The sequence below is a fragment of the Oratosquilla oratoria genome, chromosome 6 (assembly GCF_046742065.1).
Source record: "Oratosquilla oratoria isolate Oo_2021 chromosome 6, ASM4674206v1, whole genome shotgun sequence".
In the NCBI taxonomy this organism is placed as follows: Eukaryota; Metazoa; Arthropoda; class Malacostraca; order Stomatopoda; family Squillidae; genus Oratosquilla; species Oratosquilla oratoria.
The window spans coordinates 10626230-10634900 of record NC_134782.1 but is presented as its reverse complement, the minus strand read 5'-3'; the positions used below and the strand labels follow the sequence as shown (position 1 = coordinate 10634900).

General features: G+C 36.8%; 1 protein-coding gene across 7 annotated transcripts in view; it reads left to right on the top strand.

Annotated features, from left to right (window-relative positions):
• flfl (serine/threonine-protein phosphatase 4 regulatory subunit 3 flfl) overlaps nucleotides 1-8671 on the top strand; it is a 65654-nt gene that overhangs the window by 6475 nt on the left and 50508 nt on the right. Inside the window, exon 1 of one of the 7 annotated variants that reach the window (XM_076186401.1) lies at nucleotides 6674-6695. The exons of the other annotated variants lie outside the window; for them this stretch is intronic. The gene's annotated coding sequence lies outside the window, so the exon portion shown is untranslated. Of the gene's footprint in view, nucleotides 1-6673; nucleotides 6696-8671 lie in introns of those variants that run through there. 7 annotated transcript variants of the gene reach the window in all.

Below are 8671 nucleotides of genomic sequence, written 5' to 3'. Positions count from 1 at the left end.
ACAACCAGCAGCTGCGTACTATATACAACAATTTACCACATATACCAGATGCAACCACACAAAAACACATTCACACCTAGATCAGAATTCAAATTCTTCAAGACAGACCATTTAATTCTGTGTTTGGGGGAGGGGGAGATGCAATCCAACATAAAAGTCTCTCGAAAAAAACAAGAACTTCACTAACACCTGCATACAGGACATCTCCAGCTCTTAGAGAATACCAACATAAAATAGGCCTGGCCATGGAATCCGATTATGCAACTATTATGCAGAGGACTGTACATCTCGGCCTACTCTTCCCCATATTAATTATCCCCAGACATACCAGAGACATAAAGCAATGGATTGATTGATTGTATGGATGTGTTGTATAGTGCAGGTGATAGGTTCATGTAGATATTATGCTGCTATTTTTTTTATATAATGTAATGAGATGGTTAGGATTGAGGGTCAATCGTTTTCATGTGGTGTTTATTGGGGAGGATCTTGGTTTCTGTGAATATGTTCTGTTGGGATTGGTTTTGATGTGTCCTATTATTGTTATCAATGTTTTGATTACATAGTCGGTAGAATGTTTGCTGATTTTCATGATTATTGTTAACCATAGTGTGGATGCCGAGTCAAGTGTGGTTCTTGAAAGAATTGTTTCTATGATTTGAATTAACTTATGACCTAAGACCATGCTTGCTACAGATCTTATTGTGTTTATTTTCTTGTTGATTTTCACAGTTTAGTACTTGTACCAGAACATAATAGTATAAGTACTGTGCTGTTTAAAAAACATTCATATGGCTGTAGGCAGGGTATTGCATCTATAGGATAACACTAGATAAGATAATGGATGATAGAAGAATAATAATTATAATGGGTGACTTTAATTGTAAAGAAATCTGCTGGGAAGAAATTACAGTGAAGGGTGGAGAGGACCTATGGGGAAATGTACTACAGTACTTGATATCATAGAACATACAATCACACAATGGATACAAGAGAATAATGTATAGAAATGAGGAAGAGCCATCAAGACTAGACCTAATAATCACATCAGAACCTGAAATAGTGGACAAGATTGAACATAAGACACCACTAGTAAAAGTGACCACATATTAGTAGAACTGGGACTAAATGAAGAAAAATACATGAGAAAAAATGAACAATATAGAGATTGAAGATTGATGTATGGAAAAACAAATTTTGATAAAATGAGAATTTTTTCTAAAAGCAGACTGGGAAAGGATATACAAAGAGGAAACAACAGTAGAAGAGAATGCAAAAATTTGACAACAATATATAAGGAAGGAGTAGAAAAGTATCTTCCAAAACAAAAACAAGAAAAAGGGTATGTAAAATGTTGTTACAACAAAAGGTTTAGAGTTAAGATATAAAACTTGGATAAAATGGAGGAAAGAAAAAGAACCTGAAAAATGGAAAATATTTACTGATTATAGAAACCAATATGTACAAGTGTGCAGATAAGAAAAGAGAAAACACGAAAATGATGTCAGAAAAATGTGAAGATCAACCAAAACTATATATTTGTAAACAACAAACTGAAAAACAAGAGTTAGTGAAACTACAAGGAGGAAAAGAATACACAGGAAATAGAAATGGCAGAAATTATGATCAAGCATTTTAAATCAGTTTTTACGAGGGAGAACATACAACTGAGAGGTGACAAGTGGGAGGGGAAAGTCCCCCCTATGAAAGAAATAGAAGTAACAAAGAATGAAATAATGAATCACTTGAGTAATCTCGATGTCAGAAAATTGCATGGTCCACTTGAAATGGCAAACTGGATTTTGAGATAATGCAGGGACGAACTAATAGACAAAATACATAGTCTAATAAGCAGTTCATTGAAAGAAGGAAAAGTTCCAGAATATTGGAAAAGAGTAAATATAGTACCAATATATAAGGGGGAAACAAAGAAGACCCTACAAACTATAGACAGGTCTCTCTTACAAGTACAGTAGCAAAAATTTGTGAAAATGATCAAAATTAGATGGGTAAAGCATTTGGAAAAAACAATGTACTAAATCCTAGGTAGTTTGGATTTAGACAAGGAAGATCATGTGTCACAAACCTGATGTGTTTTTATTCAAGACTAATAGATATAATACAGGAAAGGATGGGCTGATTGTGCCTTTCTAGACCTGAAAAAAAGCTTTTGATAAGGTGCCACATAAGAAATTGCTAAAGAAATTAGAAACTGTAGGAGGAATACAGGGTAAACTACTTAAGTGGATGGAAGACTTTTTGCATGAAAGAAAAAAAGAGTGTTGATAAGAGACAAACATTCCAATTGGGATGAGGTGATTAGTGGAGTTCCACAAGGAACAGTACTGGCCCCAGTAATGTTTGCTATATATATTAATGATATGGATGAAGGGATTGAAAGTTATACGAGTTTCTTTGCAGACGATGCAAAAAATGTTGAAAAAAGTGAACACTGAATAAGATTGTTAATCACTGCAAAGTAATCTCCTTAAAGTATGGGAATGGAGTAGGAAGTGGGAGATAGAATTCAACATTAAGAAGTGTAGTATAATGGAATTTGGAAGAAGCAAAAAAAAGAATAGTGGGATCATATACATTGGGAGAGGAAGATATTAAAAAAGTGGAAAAAGAGGAGGACCTAGGAGTCATTATTATCAATAATATGTCCCCTGAGAAAAATATAAACAAAATTTTTGGAGAAACTTATAACTTAATAAGATCAATCAAAGTGGCATTTACATACCTGGATGAAGAAATGGTGAAGAAAATACTAGTCACTTTGATAAGACCAAAATTGGAGTATGCAGCGACAACGTGGTCACCAAGTACAAAAAAATGTATAACAAAACTTGAAAGAATACAGAGCAATTACGAAATTGGCACCAATGCTCTCAGAACTATCATATGAGGAGAGGCTGGCAAAACATGAGCTACAGACATTAGAGCAAAGAAGAGAGATAGGAGACTTGATAACTATTTATAGAATCATGAAAGGCATGGAAATTATCAACAGAGAGGATTTAATAAAATGGGGTAGTAGAGATACAATAGGACATGGAAAGAAAATCAAGAAAGACAATTATAGAAGAGACCTGAAAAAGAACAGCTTTCCCCACAGGATAATAAACATTTGGAACAGATTAGATGAGAATGGTGTGTGCAAAAACAATACACGGATTTAAAAAGTCTCGATAAAACGAGATATGTAGACGGGACACTACGAGCATAGCACCCCTTTCCATAAAATACAACTAGGTAAATAAATACACACAAAATGAAATAGCCTGAAAAACCATCAACCTACTAAGGTCAATGAAAGTGGCATTTGACTATTTGGATGAGAAAATATTAGTTACACCGATAAGACCAAAATTGGAGTGTGCTTACTATGGACACCCAGTACTAAAAGGAATATAAAGAAATTAGAAAGAATACAAAGATGGCACCAACACTCCAAATTGACATACAAACAAAGATTGTCCAAATTGGAACTACCAACTCTGGAACAAAGAAGAGGAAGAGATCTACTGACTTTATAGAATCATGAAAGGAATGGAAATCCTAGATAGAGATGATTTATTAAAGTGGGACAACAGAAAAACAAGAGGACATTAAAAGAAACTCAAAAAGGATAGTTACAGAAGAGATCTGAAAAAGAATCGCTTCCCACACAGAGTGGTTAGATAAGGCAACAGTGTGTGCAAACACTATTCAAGAATTTAAGAACAAATTTGATGCTGAAAGATACAAAGATGAGTCGCTATGAGCATAACTCCCTTCCCGTATAATACAACTAGGTTAACTAGGTAATACACACATACACATGTATACCAAAGGCTTTCTCCCTCTTACAAAGGAGGTAGCCAAAAAGCAAAGGCATAAAATCCACTCCCACCCATTCTATCCCCACATACTCCACTCCCCTTCACCGTCGTTCTTCCCTCTTATCTTGGCTCCTCCTGGATGTTGGGTCATCCCTGCATCTCACCCACTGCCCTTGGTCAGAAGCAGTGTTGCAAGACCACATCCACAGCAAGGCTGCGTCAAATTATTTTTCACACGTACTGTACTCCCTCACCTCCCCATCCCCCACCCACTCCCTTCCATGCATCACAGCATCAGCCATACACAATTATTCTCCATTTGCCCCTATCTTCTGTTTTCTCTTGTTCATAAAATTTCTTCCTCCATTTTATTTTTTCTCATTATATGGGAGCCAGTCTTAGGTGTGAAATCTAGGGCTGTTACTTTATTTTAGTATGGTGTTTCTGATCTTGCAGAGTTCCTATACAAACACAAGCATATGCACATGCTCAGTGGTGCAGTAATATCATTGTTGACTGCTAATTCTGCAGTATGAGTTCAAGCTACACCCAAGGCTGGAATAAATCTGCTTTGCACAGCAAGCCAGCACTTTAACTCTGGTGGGCAAGGAGAGAGAGTGTGTGTTTGTTTGTTTGTTTGTTTGTTTGTTTGTTTGTTTGTTTGTCAATGCATTACCCATAGATTGGGCCATGCATGAGCTCAGCTGAAATCCAGGAAGGTGATGGCTCTAGATTGTGAATGCAACACACACACAACCATATAGATAGCACTAGTGTAATTTATTTCTCAGACTACAGAACAATTGGAAAAAATAAAGTCCATAACAATATACATCATCATATACATTTACATACCTCTAACCATATCAGCACCCCAAGGTTGCACACCATAACTCTATCCCCTCGTTTTTACCAACCATATACTGGGCAGAGACCTGAAAGCTCACCTCTTCATATGCTATATGCAGTCAGCTGATCAAAGAGCAAGACAAAATTCATAACTAACCCCCCCCCCCCCCAGCTTGAACATAGTAAAATTTAGTCCATTCTTCAGAAGACAACCATCCCAGCACAACCAATGACCAATTTTACCCAGATATTATAATGTGCTCACCCTCAGTTCATCTACCAGTAACATGGGAAATAATTTGTGACCCTCCCATTGACCATTTCCATTGAAAATCAGTGCTTCAGAAAAAACAAGTTTACACACAAAAGACATAATGAGATACAACAAAATAAAATGGCTAGAATGAACAGACAAGGTACAAGTGGATTTATGAAACTTTGATGTAGTTCAATTCCTATCTAAAGATATAATGCGAAAGACTGACTTCTAAAAGCAGATTATGTTATCACAGTTTCAGTGCTGGGATTTTGACAAATGCTTTAATTTGGCAAAAGAAAAAATGAAATAGAATAAAATACGAGGGGGGAAAGGGCCCTATGGTATGTATATATGTGGTTTGAGGTAAGGGTGGGACTTTACTGTGTAATGTCACTGGTTGTTCAATTTACATAGGGATGTGATGGTGCAAGAGGTAAATGCCAGAGTAATGGGCTGGGGATTGGTTAAAGAAAATGGAGAAAAATGGGAGATAATCCAGTTGTTGTTTGCTAACAACACTGCACTTGTAGCAGAGTCAGAGGAGGGATTAAGTTTGTGACAGAGTTTAGGAAGGTGTGTGTGAAAGATGGAAATTGAAGATAAATTTGGGTAAAGTAAGGTGTTGAGATGTACAAGAGGAGAGAATGGCAGCAAATTGGAAATGGGTATTAAAGGAGAGAATGGAGGTATTGGATAATTTTAGATACTTTGGGGGGGCAAATATGGTGGGAAAAGGAGTGGAGGTGGAGATAGAATGTAGATTGAGAGAAGTGAGTAAATACCTTGGGGGATTAAAAAGTGTAATGAGAAATAGACATTTGGGAATGGATGCAAAGAGGAGATTGTATGGAGGGGGAATTGTTCTGATAGCACTGTATGGGGCAGACACATTGAACATATGAGAGGAAGAATTTAAATGTGATTGGTATGAAATATCTGAGAAATATGGTAGGGGTTACAAAGTTGGATAGAGTGAGAAACAAGGAGATGAAGAGGAGGCCTTTGGTGGAAAAGATGGGAGGTAGGATTGATGAAAGAGTATTGAGATAGCTTGGACACATGGAAAGAGTGAAGAAAGATTAGTATAAAGGGTGTGGAAGGCAGAGGTTGATGGAGTGAACATGAGGGGTCAACCAAGGATGAGATAGATGGATGGGGTAAAAGGGGCATTGGGAAGGAGGGGAAAGTATGGTGAAGGAAGGGAGAAGACAGATGATAGGGGTGAGGGGAGAATGGTTGTGTATGGATGATGCTATGATGCATGGGAGTGGGTGGGTGATGGAGTGTGTGTGAATAATATTTTGATGCAGCCCAAAAGGATTTCTCCCCATCTTATCTTTTTCTGCATGAGGGGATGGAGAGGGGGGAGGGTTGCTGATTAAATGAAGCACCCTTTTTGTGGATGGGCTTTGTCTTGCTGCATTGCTTGTGATCCAGGGGAGTGGGTGAGATGCAGGGATGACCCATCATCCAGGAAGAGCCAAGACAAGAGGGAGGGAAGGGTGGTGAATGGGAGTGGAGTATTTGGGGATGAAATGGGTGGGAGTGGATTTATGCTATTGACATTAGCTACCTCCCTTGTAAGGGTGAAAAAGCCCTTGGTATATGTATGTGTACATATGTATATATATAAGCTATTACCCAGTATGGAGATAAGCAGTGGTACAAATTTTGGCAGTTTTGACTACCCATGGGTTTCCTTCAACTGAACAGAATTACTAGGAGGCAGCTGGAATGGACATGAAGTGAATAGTAGTGAAAAGGTTAGTATAAATTTTCATGGGTGCACAGCTTTTAAACATGGGATCAAATCCTTTATTTGCTGAATAAAATCATGTGGCACTATTGAAAGTTGTAGCATAAAAAGCTTAAGTATATGGTAGTATAAATACTGTAAATAAAAGTAACAAGTCCATGGACTGTCCAAATGCTACTGTTGATTTAACAGTTTAGCTCCCTAAGCATATTACATGCAGTTACATAAATTACATTTATTAGATAAATTTAAATAAGCACTTTACACAGGTGTTTTTTTTTTGTTTTTTTTTACTCAAATTATGTAAGGTTCTTAAACTATAAATAATAGACTGGCACCCAACTGCACTGCTGTTAAAATTTTGGCATCAAGCCACCAGCCAACTCTGAAAGGAATCATTATTATTTAATGTATCTGTCAGTAATAATCATGTAATACTGCCAGTTTTATTGAATGAGAAATGTACGATGAATATATAAATTTCTTTAGGTAGTCCAGTGTATAGCAACTTGAAAAGAAATAGAATAAATTGGTAAATAGAATAATATTGAACCAACACTAGGTACTTTTAGCTTTGAATTTGAAATTTGTGTCTACAGTCAGCCCTTGGTATGTAATTTGGCACCTTCAGGAGTTGGGTTTGAAATAATAAATCTTCCAAGTAATCGAGTTCAGCAAAAAAGAATCATTGTTGTTGGATGAAAGGAAAATATTGATGATTTGCTCAGGTTAAAGTGGGATTAAAGATTAGTGTCTAGGTCACAATAGAAGAAGACAAAAAAATTGCTAAGTATTTTGATACTTTGAAATGTTGCATGGTAGAACTGATAGACGTAACTATGTTGGGGAAAGCCTAATGCCTATTTTTCATAGGACAGATACATTATTGTAAAGATTTGGTCCTAAAGTCCTTTAATGATGTGGTGGTCAATTTGATTTTAAAAGGTTTGGTCAAACAACTGTGTGTGCAAGTGCATGCGTACTCATGACTAATAAGTTGTAGATAGGAAACACATGATTCCTTTTCAGCCAAATTGGTTTTCTGCCAGGATTTTCTTGTCTTGTGAATATTTTGACCATCGTGTCTTTCACAACTATTTCACACATTTTAGCTATGGTACCACACTGGTCAGAGATGCTGATCTGTAATTTAGAGGAACCTCCTTGCTGTTATCTAAACCAGCACAGTATTAGCTAGTTTCCCATCACTTTTCCAATTTTAGTGAACTGAAAATTCACATCATATCCACCAATTTCCTCACATCCAGTGCTGGTAATTTTTGCACACTTTGTATCTTGAGTCTTATATTATACAACCCTTTGCTGCAAGAAATCCCTGTTTTAACCCCCCCCCTTGCTCCTTTGTAAACACAGACTGAATGTTTATTGTTAAACTTTTATGTATGTGTTTTGTCATCATATCCTGTGCTCTAGTTTGTCATTAACAATAGGTAGAACAGTTTAGGTTTCTTCCTATATATTTTTTTTATCAGTTACCAAAACTTTTCTTCTTCACTGCATATGTATTTACCTAGTATTTACTTAGTTGTATCTAATGGGAAAGGGAGCAATGTTTGTGGTGTCCTGTCTCTGTATCTCGCCATGTCCAATTTGCTCTTAAATTTGTGTATGGTTTTTGCACATGCTATTGTTTTGTCTAGTTTGTTCCACACATCCACCACCCTGTGGGGAAAGGTTTTCTTTTTCAGGTCTCTTCTATAACTGTCCTTTTTGAGCTTCCTTCCATGTCCCCCTGTATTTCTTTTATCCCAATTTAGTAAGCCTTTTCAATCAAGGACTTCCATACCTCTCATGAATCTGTTGATAGTCAACAAGTCGCCTTTTCCTCTCCTTTGTTCCAGAGTTGGCAAATTAGTTTTGACTCTGTCGTCATATGACAGTTTTTATAGTGTTGGGGCCATCTTCTTAGTTGCTCTCTGGATTCTCTCAATTTTACAAAGGATTACAAAGGCGGAGCATGCC